The following is a 16431-nucleotide window of genomic DNA, read 5'->3' as shown; positions in this document are numbered from 1 at the left end:
ACTCATCCATGAGCAAAGATATTGTTTAGATTTACCATCTATTTGTCAAGAAATATGCTGTTGGATATTTTTCCCCTCCCTCACGTACTCCCTTGGTTTAAGTCAAATCCTCTTCCTGGATATACAATTGGGCAGAAATTCCATCTAATCCAGATTTCCAATGCTATTACTGCTGGAAAAACTAGGTTGTGGGGACAGAGCCCCAGAAGGTAGTTTACAGGCTCTCAGCCTCACGTGGAGGGGTGCTGGCTCGGGTGGTGGATGGCCGTCGGCTGTGGCTGATTGGCTGTGGGCTGTGGCCGGTTAGCCGATTGGCCGCTGGTATAACTGCTGCGGCTACAAAGGATTGCCGAGGATTGCCGAGGAGCCGAGCAGAGCCGAGCAGAGCCGAGCAGAGCCGAAGAGGGCGGAAGAGGAGGGCCGAGGAGAGCGGAAGAGGAGGGCCGAGAAGCCGAGCCGAGCCGAGAGAGAGGAACAGAGTCGAGAGAGTGGGCAAGAGTCGTCGGTCGGTCGGTTGGCGGAAAGGCGGACGGCAGGTCACGCGTCCGGTGGGCCCAGCCTCCAGTGAGACCATAGTGGTATGACTCCCCTACCTATGGCTCCGTGGGTGTTCCTTTTCGGCCTCACCATATCCTGCGTTCTTGTGTGGGGAGCGGGAGCAGAGACCCCGCAGGCTGCCCCGCCTGAAAGATGGCGCGGCAAGAAGGCCTCCGCGCACGACAAATGGCGCAGCAAGCAGGGTCTCCCGCACAACAATATATATATATATATATATATATATATATATATATAGATGCTTTTAGAATTTGGACAATGTTATTAATAACACCCATAAAATCATTGGGCAGTTGATAATTTCCAGTTTACTGTAGATATTGTGTTTCTAAGTAAGAGAGGAGACAGTTGAAGAAAGATCCATGTTCTCTACACACATTTTTCTATAGACTTGTATTCCTTTTGTTAAAGCATAACTAATCAATTGGAAATAAATGAAATTATTTTTATTCAACTTTTTACCAGCCTTGCTTTGCTGTTCATCTAAATTTTTTCTACATGATGAAAATTGATTGCTGACCCCAATTATCAGTGTGTGTGTGTGTGTGTGTGTGTGTGTGTGTCAGCGTCTTCCTTTTTTAATTCTGTCTTGGCTGTTATTTTGGTAGGAATTTAGAAAAAAGAGCCAGTGAATGCTGGCCAGATGCCATTTTAAACTTGAATTTCCAGGCACTAGGTTTTAAAGCTCAAAGTATCTATTGCCAAATTGTTTTCCCAAATTTTCCCCCTACCATATAACCCAACGAGTAATGTGTTAAAAGGACTGATATTGCCAACGTTCATTTTTGCTAATTGTATCTGTGAAAATTGTAGTTTAGTTTTAAATGTTTCATATGTGTGTAAGTAGACTAATGGGATTAGACATTGTAACAATTAAAATAATTAATATTTATGCTTATTGTATGTGAGGGATAGCAACTGATGATGTAAAAGGACACAGTTTTTGAGAATTTCTTAGAAATGTGCTCAGACATCTACAACTCAACGTTGTCTAGAATGTATTATATGAATCCCATAGATGAAGTACAAGGAGAGGTTCGAGGAGGTAGAAAAATGCTTCTGTTTGGGCCGTTATGGAAGACCTTATAAAAGACAGAGTATCAGAACAAAGCATTGAGAGAATGATAGGGTAACAGAATGGGTTGTGAGAGGCATCCCAAGGGGAAAAATCGGTGTGAGCCACTTTCCAGAGTGGGACTAGGATAAGGCAATCTCACGTCTGTGGGATACTGGGTTTTCATAAAGGAAATGTGGAAGATGTTTAGAAAATGTAAACAGACAATGTTTTGGGACCAGATCATTTGCTTGGCAGGAATGGGGAAAAGAAATCTGGAAGTATACTGGGTTGATTTTGGAAGATATTTAATGAAATTTGTACATTCTTGTAGATAACGTGCCATGTGAAGTGCTTCATTAAGGTATAAAACCAAAATTTTAAAAATACAATTATAGAATGAGTGTAAGGGGTTGGTTACTCAGGAGCAAATGAAAGAAAAGAGGCCATTTTATAAAAGGAAGGTTATGTGAAAAGTTCATTTGCATTTTATGAATAATCAATTCCTCTGTTATACTGTTTCCTTTACTTATATAGAAAAAGAAACATATAGTGATGATAGTGTAACATTTAACGTTATAATTTGTTAATCATCATGATATATGCTTTAAATAGCTTACAATTTTGTCAATTTTACAGCAATAAAGCTAAAAAAAGTTTAAAAAGTAAAGTTATCATTTGTTAAATGACTGAATTGTGGTCATAACCATTTGTTCATTACTCTGTGTAACATGTATATTTTAAAATTCTATTTTACTGACATTCAAAATTGTGTAAAGTAAAATGGAATTTTATTCAAGATAGAATAATTCCTTATTCTCAATTCCCAGAAAATGCTATGAGCTATGCTGTGTGCTAATTATTTCAGTGAGAAAAGTAAAAATAAACAGGCTACTCTTTAACACTGTGTTTTATTATAGCAAATAGAATTATCTGCAACATTTCCCAGCTTCTTTTTTCTTCCTTGAGTTTCCCATCTGTTATTTTTTATGCTTCACACACACCTGCTGAGTCTGTGGAAAGTGGAGAAATCAACTTTTTGTGTGTGTGCAAAGATGTATATTTATACATTGCTTTGTTCTGAAACTAATACAAATTAAAAATGCCACTTGAGATTTTACGTGGTCTCTAATTGGTGAAAAATTAAAACTAATTCAATAAATTACTCATGTTGACTGGAATAAAATACCATATTTGTATTACCATGAATATGTGTATATTAGTTGATTCACTATAATTTTTTGTTATGTGCCTAATATAGATTTCACCTTTATAAATTGCATCTATGTTTCTTTTTTATATAAGGATACTGTGTTAAACTTTATCTACTGTTCACTGTGGAAAATTTAAAAATACATGTATATAAAAATTAGCTTCAGGACAATGGTAAAAAGGATTGCTATTACCTGAAGAGTTCCTGTAATATAATATTAAGGGAGTGAATATATCCAAGAAGCATGTTGGGACTATCACCCTTTACTACAAACTAGGAAGTAGGAAAATTAGTAAGAGCCTTACCTGGTTTTAAAGTGCTTGTGGAAAAGAGCAGAGAAGTGTTGCATGAGGATATTATGAACGTGTGTTATAGTACCTCAGAGGGACAAGCTGAGAGAGATGGCATTAGGAACACGTACCATTTCTGAAGTCAGAGAAGCTTCAGCATGGCATTTATATTAGATTAGTCTTGAGCCTGAGTAAATGCGGGCAAGGCATGCCATGTGGTCCGCAAACCATCTTCATTGCCTGCCCCCTCTCCCAGGCACAATGGAAGAGTACATTTCCCAGATTCTTCGCACCTCGATGAGTCTATGCGATTAGATCTAGTGTGACATGTGAGCTGGAGTCTGAATGGGACTAGTGCCCTATTGAGAACAGGTCAGAGAGCTTGCATGATCCTTCCACCATGTGAGGACACAGTGAAGACACAGCTATGAGCCAGGAAGAGGGTCCTCACCAGAGAAGGCGGGCATGCTGGCACCTGGATCTTAGACTTCCAGCCTCTAGAACTGTGAGAAATAAATTGCTGTTGTTTATAAGCCACCCAGTCTGTGGTATATTGTTACAGTAGCACAAACAAAGACATCATGAAAGCAAATTGGAGCCAGATGATTTTTAGATAGATGGTGGTGGTGGTGGTGGTGGTGGTGGTGGTGGCGGTGGCGGTGGTGGCGGTAGGGATACTGTCAAATCAATTTCTCTCTTTTTCTTTTTTTTTCCCCTTTTCCCGTCCTGTACATTTTAAAGAGGAATTTAACAATGATTCTGAGTGCAGAATGGACAGAAATAAAAACCACTGGCGATGATAGAAAAAGAAAAAATTGTATTTTAAAGATATCTCTGAGGAAACATTATCATGACTTTGTGATTGGTTAGAAATACAGGAACAAAGATGGCAAGAGTCAAACATTAGTGCAAATTTTCTAGTTTAAGATAACCAGCACCATTAACTGAAATAATACGTTGAAAAGCTAGTTGTTTTTTGGTCCAGGGCAGGAGCTAGTAGAGAGGAGTATATTTGATTTGTGATAACCATGTACATTTGGGAAGAGATGCCTTATGGAAATAAATCTCAGAAGACAATTTGACACCAAAATATGGGATTATCCATAAAGCATGCATACAGAAGACCTCAAACTTTTGGAGTTTCATAAGCCTTCTGATATAGCCATCAAGTTTATGGACCTTCTCCCATGAAAAATGAGCATCCTAATTGGAGGGTGCATAGACTCCATAAAATTGTTTAGCAAGGGGATCTTGGTTAAAAACAAAACAAAACAACCTGAAAAACCTGGAAATAAATAATAGAAAAACACACATAAATAGTTTCTAAGAAACCAAGGAAACTGAAGAATTATATAAGATTGCCAACAGTGTCTAATGCTATAGGAAGACCACGTAGAAAGATGGTTAAAAATAATAGCTAATGTCTTAGGAAGGAAACTTTGTTGTATTTTCTTTCTTTCTCCTTCTCTCCCCACCCCCGCCCCCAATTTACCATGCTACATCCCAAGTAGTATTCTACAATCCACTTGATTGTTGGCACGGGGGCTACAGTGTGATGAGCGGTGATTAGGAATTGAGAACCTGTATGAGCACACCATCTTTTCAGGAGTCTCTTTGGAAACAGAACAAAGACAAATGGGTTAAGGAATATAATTCAGTGGAAGTGTAGTGACTAATAGATTGAGAGGGAAGATATCAATGGAGGAAGCAAGGTCCTGGCCGACCTTGGAGAGGATGTGTTTAAGGTCAAAAATAGAGGGGAAGCTGGTATGTAGATGCTGGTATGGGGACAGAAAAACTTACAGTCCTGGTACTCACATCTGATGGCCTCAGTGTCCTCTGTAAACAAGAAGCTCATTATTGTGGTTCTGCATACAGAAGATCACAACCAATAACAATTTCGAGTCAGCATTTCACTCTCAATATAAATATATTTGCTTTTAACATCATGATGTCAATTGTAAAAAGAGATGTAAACACCATCTGTGCTTCCCAATCTTAAATCCCTTCAATGTTACCAAAGATATATTTCAGATGTATTTGGCAGTATATATCATAAAGGACCTTAGTAGGTGATGGGACTGATAAACTTTGCAGTTGCCCTTGTTTTAGTAGGTTCAGGCTGCTAGAATGAAGTACCATCAACTGAGTAGCTTATAAACAATAGAAATGTATTTCTCACATTTCTGCAGGCTGGAAGTCTGAGATGAGGCTGCCAGCATGGTCTGGATCTGTTGAGATCCCTCTTCCAGTTCAGACAGCACACGCCTTGCTGTGTCCTCAGATAGCAGAGAAAGAATGAGCTAGCTCTCTGGTCTCTTCCTGTGAAGACACAACCCTCTTCATGAGGGCTCCACACTCATGACCCAATCACCTCCAAAAGGCCCCACCTCCAAATGCTATCACATCAGGGGGTAGATCTCATCATATGCATTTGTGGGGAGAGGGTCATAAACACTTTTGTCACAGATAGTTGTTCAGGGAGCATACCAAAGATACTAATTAGTCATATTAGGTCTACATAGGGTGTCAAAGACAAACAAAATCATACACCCGTTAAAGCAATAAAAACAAATTTTAATCAGGAACATACTATTGCCATAGGGAAAGAGCATGATCTGAACTCCACTTGAATTTGTACAGAGGTGACCAAGGGACGATGAGGGGGTAAGGAGTGGGGAGAGCAGGAACTCAGTAGAGTGAGGGAAGGGAAAAATTACAGTGAAGTGGGAAGAGGGGGTGGTCCCTATGAAAACCATCTGGGTTTATTTTCTGCTCATCAAAGTTAGGCGGCTACTGGCCCACAGACTGAGAGACAGGGGGCCCTTATCTTCAGGTGTCGGCTGAAACAGACAGTAAGTTCTTTGACAGCCTGGAGTTTTCTCAGGCAGGCACTTTAAGGGGGCTAGGGTCATCCTAGGAATGTGGCCTTGAATTGTTAGAAACCACGTCGGTGGTTAGTGTTTTGCTCAAAGCTTCATAAGCCAAGCTTGAGACCTCGTGGAGAAGTGGCTCCGAGGATCCTGGCTCGAGTTTGACAGGAAGCAAATCTTTGTCAATGGCCGTTCCCAATTCTGTCAGTGAAAACCAACACTATCAATATCTATGTTTTTCTTTCAGTACCAGCAATAGGACCTCCGCACTGCCCAGCCAAACTACTCAGTGTTTCTTTTGCTTTAAACATTCTGCAGTATTATTCTTCTCATCTTTATAGCCTTAGAATTCAATCTGAATATCTGATAAGAGCCCCTCTTGTTAATGTTTACATTTTTGTCTTAAACATTTTTGATAATATAATTCATCCTCTCTTGAAGCTCATTTGAATGGGTTAACAAGGTATGGCCAGTTTGCATGCGTAGCATAACAATTGGAGATATATTACCGATGGATGGGAAATATAAAGAAAAAATCCTCCTACGGGGTCCAACATGGAGCAGGGAAGTGCCTCGCGTCCTCTGAGTATCAGCAGTGTGCCAGATGCTGTGCAAGCGGTTTTACACATCGTGTCCTTTGTTTCTAATAACAGCTTAGTATGACAAAGAAATGAACGCTCAGAAAGATAATTAATCTGCCAAAAACTAGGCAATTTGTAAACAGCAAATGTTTCGTTTTCAATCTGCATTTCTTTCGCAGGGTCCAGTGGACTGGACTGCCTCCCAAATAATACTGTGCAGCCTGCCTTAGTTTCCAGGTGCCCTTTGTTTGCAGTGGATTGAAATGTATTGTTTTTGCCCGAGGTACGGAGAGAAGCAGTGTTTGATAGTATGTGAAGAGCTTGAGTTTCTTTATAATGAAGTTCAGATCCCTCATCTGGAAAGGGGAAATATGTGGTCATAGAACAAACACTCCCCCCTAGTCTTTTCTCAATAGCAAATGTACAGAAACACTTACCAGCATGTTCTATTATCTAACATATTTCAAACATTTAACTTTGACTTAAGCATACAATTATGCTGTGTTCCTCCCCCCAACATCATAGCATTAAGATTATAAGGACAATAATAAACATAACAGAACTGATATCTAGGACTTGCTCCACATTCTATACTTAGAATAGGTTACCACTTCCAAACTATCAGGTTCTCAGCTTGTTAAAAGTTAAATTACTCATATGATTCTCATTTGTATAGGAAAAATGTTAAAGTACTCCCTTTTATTATCCTTGGGAATAAGCCTAAGTAGTTCTTAGCCTGAATAATAACTGCAGAACTGTTTGTTTTGGAATCCAGCTTAATTCAACAAATATTTATTGAATACCTATATTTGGAAGGCAGGGTGATTAACATTTCCAAGGTGGTGATCCATTCTGAAATTCCATTTGCAGTTCTCTGACTTCCAGTTTTATCCTTTATTTCAAAGCTTTGATATACAAACTGAGCCGCTTGATATATACACTGAGACTCAGCTTTTATCCCTGTCAAGGTTTTAATAGGAAATATATTGCTCAGATCGCATTTGGGCATTACAAGAACCGTCATATGTGCGGGTCCACGGAGTCCGTGGTGAGTGTGCTAGACCTCGTGCTGTCACTAAGCGCCCACCTCACGGTGGCTGCCACACCTGGGAAGGACCCCCTGGCATCCACTCCTACTAATGTTTAGGTTTCTTCTTCGACTACTTATGTATTTTCCGTGTAGCACAGCTGCCAAGTCTCACACCTAAAGGGTCAATCCTTCACTATATGGAGTTTAAGTAAAATTCCACATCTACTTCCAAACTGATGCCTATACCAAGGGGTTTCTAGCCATTTAGGGAAAAAAAAAAGAAAAAAGCCAGGGGGTAGACGTATCATTTGGTGCTGTCTCACTTACAAATTACTCATGCAGACTTGGGGAGACTTCCTTTGCTTGCTAATGACCAGTACAGATCTTCTCAACTGCTTGTCACACGCTTTTCATTCATTATATGACCCATGTTAATGACCTCATATTTGTGAAAAGGAAACACAAGACTCCAAAACTAGTATTTTGCTTTTTCCAGCATTCCTAGATTTTTCTATAGGGACAATTTCCTGCTGTCACTGCAGCGAATTGTTAGGAAAACAACCCCACGTTAAACAAGCTTGGAGAGTCCGTGCATGTCCACAGAGCCACCTGCACCGACTGTCTCAGTCCCTTGAAAGAAATATCACACGAGGGATGCAAATCCAGTACCAACGTGAAGCTAAGCAAAGCAAGCTAAAAACGAAAAGGCACACTTTCCCCTTCATTATCATCATGCTTTTACAGTGCTTTTGTGAAAAGACGTAGGTCAAGAGGCTCATTCCTGGGTTTCAGCCCATACTTCTGCAAATTCAACGATTTGTGTGTGGCAGGGACCCATTTTATAGTTCTAAAAGGTTTTGTTTATCCCCCCAAAATTACGTATCATGTCCCATCATGTAATAGAAACTCTTATGGGAGGCCTACTTACAAAAATAATAAATAATAAGTAGGAACTTCATTTACATTATTTTTAGAGCTTCTTTAGGGATTGATACATTTCTAAACCAAATCCCAGAGATGTAGTCAAGTTATTGGATTGAATACAAAAAGAATAACAACACAAAAGTGAGAAATAAAAGATTAGTGGTGGCTGAGCACCTATAACATGACGGGGATTGTGTTGTATATTTGACAGACATTCTTTCTCATAATCGTAGATATTACAACTTATTAATTGCTTCTAGCTACTGTATGTACAGCATGGGAGTGGCTGGGAAAACAGACAATTAAACTCGTTTTACTTCGGCTTAGCTGTGAGTGATAGGCTCCGGGAAGTTCAAAGGGACAAAAGACTACAAAGGCTAATGACTGATTTCCTTATTCATTTTTTTGCCATAGAAATAAAGGGAGGAGAAAAGAAAACCAGAGCAGAAGAAGGAGAAAAGGAATCATTTTGCCTTAAAATACTTTGTTGATCAACCTATATACTATGTAAGGTAAGAGCTAAGTAAGGTTCTACTCTCCTGTAATTCTTGGCTTTGTTGACTGGTTATGGTGGATGAAAAAGCTCCACATTTCACCCCATTCGATTTGTTCTTGAACCAGATAGAGGCACCTGGTCAGCCTAAACTCTGTTGTTTGGGTTTTGGTTGTTGTTTTGTCTTATTTATTTCCAATAGACCTTAAGATTGTCTTAAGATTTAGAGGGTTGAATTATTTCAATAAAGTCTAAAAATATTATGTGTTAACATTGGAAGTTTGCTAGGAAGAATCTGCAGTAGTACCCATGTTATGTTAATCCACCAAATTGTGTCTCTTCCACTATCAATATTTCAAGTAACATATGATGACTATCATGCTTTTTAAAGTAAATTCTCTATGGAATTATTTGGTAATTAAGGATTTTTTCCTTCTTCAGATGATTTCAGGGAAGAAACACCTTCAGCCTTAATAGGAATAAACATGAAAATATTCTGTGATAATGACAATAAAATAATTCTTCAGAATCTGTGGTGATTTCTGCTTATTGCAGAGTTAATTTGTGTTTAATAACAGTGTCAGAGAAGAAAGAGGAAAAGGAGATGAAGCAAAAGAAAAAGACATACACCACAATACCCAAGGTGATGCCTAAGGCTAATGTAATTCTTCCCTGTAGTTACCATGGTAGAAAATGAGGCAGAGGAATATATGAATGGTGGTCACTGTGGAAAGACCTGAAATAAATCCTGCATAGATTGGAACCTCTGAGAGCAGAATTTCATTACACAGTTCCTAAGAGTGACTTATATCTGTAGAATAACCCTCTATCCAAAATTTCATGATTTAGTGTTAAAAAATAAACCAATTCATAGACAATTAGACCAAACCTTAGCACTTTAGATGGCAAATGCATCTTAAATATTTTGTTGTTTTTGGTAATACATACCTTACCTAAAATGGGAATGCATGTACAATTTCAATAATAATAATAATAATAATACTTTAAAAATACTGACCTAATTTTAGTTTAAAAACTAAAATCTTTTAGAACTTTGAAGTCACACTATATCACTCTTTGATCAAATCCCCTCACTCCTTCCCCTTAAAGTTAGTATTATCTTAGATACTTAAGTAACCATTCTCTTATTTTGATTATGTAAACATATATCCTTGAAAACTTTATGGTTCACTTTCCCCTTTTTGTGTTACATATAAAGACTAACACTGTGTCTTTGTTCCATGATTTTGTTGTTTCACATAGAATTATTTTCTATGTGATAATAATTGTAGATAGACATAGTTGGGCTAGTAGAACTTTGCTGCAAATACACAGTAACTTTCTTGTGTTGGCAGACATTTGGACTGTTAACAGCGTTTGCTAATAAAAAGATGACGTTAAAGACACTAACAAAAACGTCTTCTGGACACGATGTGCAAGAATTTCCTGAGTATGTATGTAAAAGTAAGATTTCTGGCACGTAATGCAAGCACATGGTAAACTAAGTTGTGCCAAACTGTTTTCCAATGTGGTTGTACCAATTTATACTCTTACCAGTAACTTGGTGATTCCTCTAAGATGTCTGCTTTTGTCTTTAATTCATTTTTCATTTGATTCATTCTCTGATACATAATTATGGATTAGATATTCTGAATATCAGTTCTTAATTGGTTAAATATGATGCAGATAGTTTCTCTAAAATTATGTGCCTCATCTTTACATTTTCTCTATGTTATTGTATGATGCGTATTCTTAATTATAATTTATTCTGAATTCTAATGTAGTCAAATCATTTTTTTTATGTTTTGTGCTATCAAATCTCTATTTAAAAAAATCATTTCCTACCCCAATGATCTTAACTATAGATTTCTACATTGCTAATTAATTATGAAGATTTTACCTTAGACACACAAGTCTATAATTTACCTTAATTTTTGTGTATGTGTACACAGTAAGAAGTGGGTATCTGTTTTTATTTTTTCTCATATATATATTATTTTAACACACTGTATATTAAATAGCCCAACCTTTCCCCACTAACACATAATGTTCCTTCTATCATAAATTATATAGAAATAGGAAGGCCTTTACTAACAATTATCACCCCAATAAACTTTAATAAAGAAAAAAGAAAAAGAAATAGGAAGGCCTATTTCTATGCTGTCATATGTCCCAGTGTCAAACGCCCCATTGTTGTGTTTACTATGGCTGTGGTATAAGCCTTCATCTCTGACAGGACAAGTTATCCCAGTTTCTTCTTCAAAGAATCTTTTGACTATATTTGGGCCTTTTTCCTTTTATGTACATTATATGTACATTATCATCCCCCTGTCCCCGAAAAAAAAAAATGATTTCAGATTTTCATCTGAAGCACATTGATTCTATTGATCAATCTGGGCAAAACTGACATTTTTTACAATATGCACAATATGCATGATATAGTTTTTGATTCAGTTAGGTGTTTCTGATGACTGAATAAAGTTTTATGATTTTTGTTGTAAAAAAAATTAAGTTTGGTTAGACATAGTCCCATGTACTTTACGTGTGATTTATATGGCATCTCAATTCACAAATGTATTTGAACTGATAGTAGATTGTGTACAGAAATGACATTGATTTGTAAACATTAATGCTAGTGATGAACTGTATATGTAGATTTTTTTAATGAAGACATATGATTTGTAAATAATGACAATTTGTTTCTTCCGTTCAGCCCTTACATCTTTTGATTCTCTTGTATTGTTGAATTATAACATTTTGTGATGCTTTATAGAAATGATAATAACTGGCACCTTTAAATTGTTACTGACTTTAAAGGGAACATTTTCAACAGGTTTACCTCAAAGTACAATGTTTGTTAATTTGTCACATTCTCTAATCTTTCAGTATTATTATTTTATTCTATTTGAGCACAGTTGAGCTTCGGTCCTAGGAAAATGCAAAGTTAACTAGGTAACAACTCCCTGAGAGTTTGAAAAATAGCCCTAAGGCATGTCATCCCAGTTCAGGTTCACCTTTAAGTGAGTTCTTCAAACCTAGCATTTAGCCTTTCTGTGTCTCAGAGGGAGCTTAGAGAATCTTTTGCTTCACTGGGGAGGGACTTGTTTAGTAGGGAAGAAAGACTGAAATCCAATCACCATGTGGTTTTAGATGTATGGTTAACTGAAAAGCAAATTAAGTTCATCAGTTAAACCCTGTAGTTTAAAGTAATTGACTCTTTATAATTTAACTATAATTTACCTGATGCTTCAAATCTATGAGTTATAATTCCCCTTGGGTTGTATAATTTTATCTCTATTTTGCAGATTAGGAAACAAATGTTTAGTTATATTATACAAATTTACCAATGACACACAGTCTAGAGACAGAACCAAAGGAGGAAGTCAGTCCTATCTTTAATTCCCTTGCACTTTCCACCTTGTTGTACTATCCATCTTTCCACATGTTTGATTTTAACTTACAGAAAGAAAAGACCGATTGAATTCTCACATAAAATCTAGCATCTAAATTGATTACTTGATTAATGTGATTAAAATGGGTTTCTGTAATATTTTATGGACTGCTTTTAATACTATAAATTCTCACATCCTTAGCCATTCATCACCCAAGGCAGTTATTTAAAATCTAAAATCTTACAAGCTACTCCTGATGTCAGTTCTGCCAAACCTGTCACTTCATTGAACTAAATTGTTCTCTTTCACTCCACAACTCAGATCTGAGCAGCAGCTTGTCTCGGTCAACTGCAGAAGCAGAACTTTTGGTGTGATCCCTGCACAGCCCTGAGAAGTGCTCAGTCAGCTTGGCAGTCCCTTCAGTCCTGCCACATCAAAGGCTGAGATATCCAATCAGATCACCCTCTGTGTGCTATCAGCTGGTAACCCTCATTTGTAGGCCATGTAAAGTTTTTCAGCTTACTGAGAGATCTGATAAAGTGTAAAAAGTATTGCTCATCTGTAATTATTTTTTTCATGGACTCTATTTATCTATTCACTCAATTCTAGAGACACTGAAAGCAAAATGAAATATTTCAAAGGTCTTTGTGAGCTTTAAAATCTATCAAAATCATAGTGTCTTCATTAAAATTATATATCATATATTAACTTACATGAAAGCATATTATGTAATACTGTAACCCTCTTGTATGTTATGTTAAAAATCATAATATTGGAGAGAGATCAAGATAGAGGAGTAGATTTAAACACTGTGTGCTCCTACCCATGAACACATTAAAATTACAACTAAATCATAGAACAAGAAACCTGGGCAACCATCTGAAGTCTGGCTGAACAGAGGTTGTATAATTAATAGTACAAAGAAGAAGTCACTTCGAGACTGGTAGGAGGTGCAGAGACATAAACCATGCTAATCCCAAACCTCCGTGTGGCAGCTGAAAACAGGGAGTGATACCTCAGCTGTAGTGGTTACATCTAGAGGAACAAAGGATCCTAGCCCCACTCCAGGCTCCCCAACCCAGAGTACTGGTGCTGAGAACAGGAGCCCCCACAACACATGGCTGTGAAAAACAGTGGGGATTTTGACCTTCTGGGCAGGACAGAAGGCTGCGAGAAACCCAGACGTCCTCTTAAATGGCCCATGCACAGACTCACTTGGTTGCATGCACTCACCTTGGGCTCCTGCAGAGGGACGGTGACTCGGGCACGTCAGAGGCATAAAGGGAGCAGAGTGAGGTGTGTGGCCTTAGGCGTGCAGTTGGAGGACAGCTGCTGTTTCCCCTGTGAGGGGTCCTCCTCCCCTTCAGCCGGCAGGTGGCCGCCATCTTTAATGTGTTGAGCCCACCCCCTATGCTTATGGCTAAATCTGAATCTGATTGGTCTGGTGAATTCTGGGGCTCCAACCATGCTGACTCACTGAGACTCCACCCCACCCAACTCTCACAATGCTAGAGGCACTTTCTAAGTGAGCAGCCAGCCCCGCCTGTATCGCACTCTTTTGTGGAAAACTGCCTGAGTCCATGGGCCCCAGGTGGGAGAAAACTGGCTTTGGTGCGCTCTGAGACTTTTGCTGTGTAGCTCCAGGCTCAGCATTGGCACCAAAACAGAGGCTACATTAACCTGGTGACCACAATTCTTCCCACTCTAGTGACTTCCTGAGACCCTGCCTCACTCAACTTGCATACTGCATGAGGCTTTAACAGCAGCTGAACTTAAAGGGAGCTGGCAGGTGGCAGCAGGACTCAGGGTGTCCTGGCATTTTGTGGAGCTGCCCAAGGCCCAGTACTGGTAGCAGCATCCTCGGTTTGCAGTGTGTCCTCTCCCATGTGCCTTTAGGTTTAGCACAGGCAGCGAAAAACCATGGATCGCTTTGTAGCTCCTACCAGGTAATCCCCAGCTGGACATAGGCGGTAAGTGACCTAGAGCCCCTCCCAATTGGCTCTAGAACCGACATACCTGGAGCTTGGTTTCAGACCACAGCAGAACACTGCCCAATTAGCCCCACATGTGGCATACACAAAGTTGGTCTCAACAGGCACCAGAGCCCACTGGGGCAAATCCCTCTAAGTGGGGTAAGCCTCCTGTACAGCAGCCTATAAGCTGTGATTGTGGCAAAGACTTACAGCTAACCAGCCTGAGAGTCAATCCCACCCACTGATATACCAATAGCAACCAAGTTTCAACTATTACAGGAGGGCACATACAACTGACACAAGGGACACTCCTGGAACACCTGATTCAGGTGACCAGGGAGACTGTACCAGGGCCCCACAGGGCACGTACTACATAAAGCCACCCAGCCAAGACTGGGAGACATAGCCGATCTAGCTAACGCATAGAAACAAACACAGAGAGGCAGCCAAAATGAGGAAACAAATATGTTCCAAGTAAAAGAACAGGAGAAAACTCCATAATAAGAATTAACCAAATGTAGGCAAGCAACCTACCAGAGAAAGAATTCAAAACACTGGTTATAAGGATACTCAAGGAACTTAGTGAGAACTTCAACAGAGAGATAGCAAGCATAAAAAAAGGACATAGAAATCATAAAAAAGAACCACTCAGAAGTGAAGAATATAATAAGTGAAATTAAAAATGCACTGGAAGGAATCACCAGCACATTAGATGAAGCAGAGGATTGAATCAACGATATGGAAGACAAGGTAGCATAAAACCCCAATGGAAATGACAGGGGTAAAAAAAAAAAAAAGAATGAAAAAAAAAAAAGAGGATAGTTTTAGAGACTTCTGGGACAATATCAAGCATAAAAACATTTGCATCATAGGGGTACCAGCAGGAGAAGAGAGAAAACAAAGGATTGAGAACCTACTTGAAGAAATAATGACTGATTGACTGAAAAGATAAAGGAGAATAAGAGGTCCAAATTTCCATATTTAAAAAAAATAAGTCATGGGAATGTAATATACAGCCTGGGGAACACTAGTCAATAGTACTGTGATAGCATGGAATGGTGTCAGATGGTTGCTGGACTTATCATGGTGATCACTTCATTAGCTCTATAAACGTTGAATAACTATAGTGTACCCTGAAACTAATATAATATTGTATGTTAGCTATATTTTTAATAAAAATCTTAAAATAATAACAATAATATCATTGTGGTCCTAGCTCTTCAAATATAATTACATCTTCCACAGCCAGGGATTGACCATAGGTTGGTTATCTATCAACTCTCAATTACTGTACATTTTAAACTAATATTTAACATTAGTATTTTAATAGTAATTAATGTCAATTATTAATATTAATTACTATTAAACTAAAATTAATATCTTAGTTGAATTGCTCTCAGTTCATCATTGTTTTGATTTTGACACCATAATATTTTTTAACATAGTACTGAAGTTCAATTTTAAACACTTTTTCGTAAATTTTTCCTACAGACTGGTACAAGTGAATCAGACTAGTATGGGTGTGTCGGTTGCCACTCCCCGGGCCAAGACTATCTTGATGCTTAGGTAGGTTTAGACAAGCACTCTTCCCATAGTGATTCAGAAGCATCACCCTGGTATGTGAAAATCTGCATTCAGATGACCTGTATGTTTGTTCAAATACACTTGAGAGGACTTTTTCTTCTTTTGCCATGTTCAAATTTTAGTTTTATCTTTGTGTGTTTTTTTTGGGTGGGGACCTGAGAGCAGTTCACTAGCAGGGATGTTGTCTGGAATTTGGGTTTATTTTCTGTACAAAGAAATTTCGGAGATGCTTTTCAGTACTAGGTTTTCATTTCAGTTAAAATATCTACACTTTTAAGGATTCATTTTGTATTAACTGAAGACTTAGGATTTTTCCAGTTTCATTTCTATTTCTTTATTATGAAGCAGGTGTAAATGGACATGAATTCACAATCACCATAGCAACAAATAGAGATTGCTTGAACTGCATATTGAAAAAAAACAAAAAACACCAGGTTTATTATAACTTGAACATGATTGCTTACAGAAG

The sequence above is a fragment of the Rhinolophus sinicus genome, linkage group LG07 (genome assembly GCF_036562045.2).
Source record: "Rhinolophus sinicus isolate RSC01 linkage group LG07, ASM3656204v1, whole genome shotgun sequence".
NCBI classification, from domain to species: Eukaryota; Metazoa; Chordata; class Mammalia; order Chiroptera; family Rhinolophidae; genus Rhinolophus; species Rhinolophus sinicus.
The sequence above is the reverse complement of the archived record's forward strand: the minus strand, read 5'-3'. Positions refer to the sequence as shown.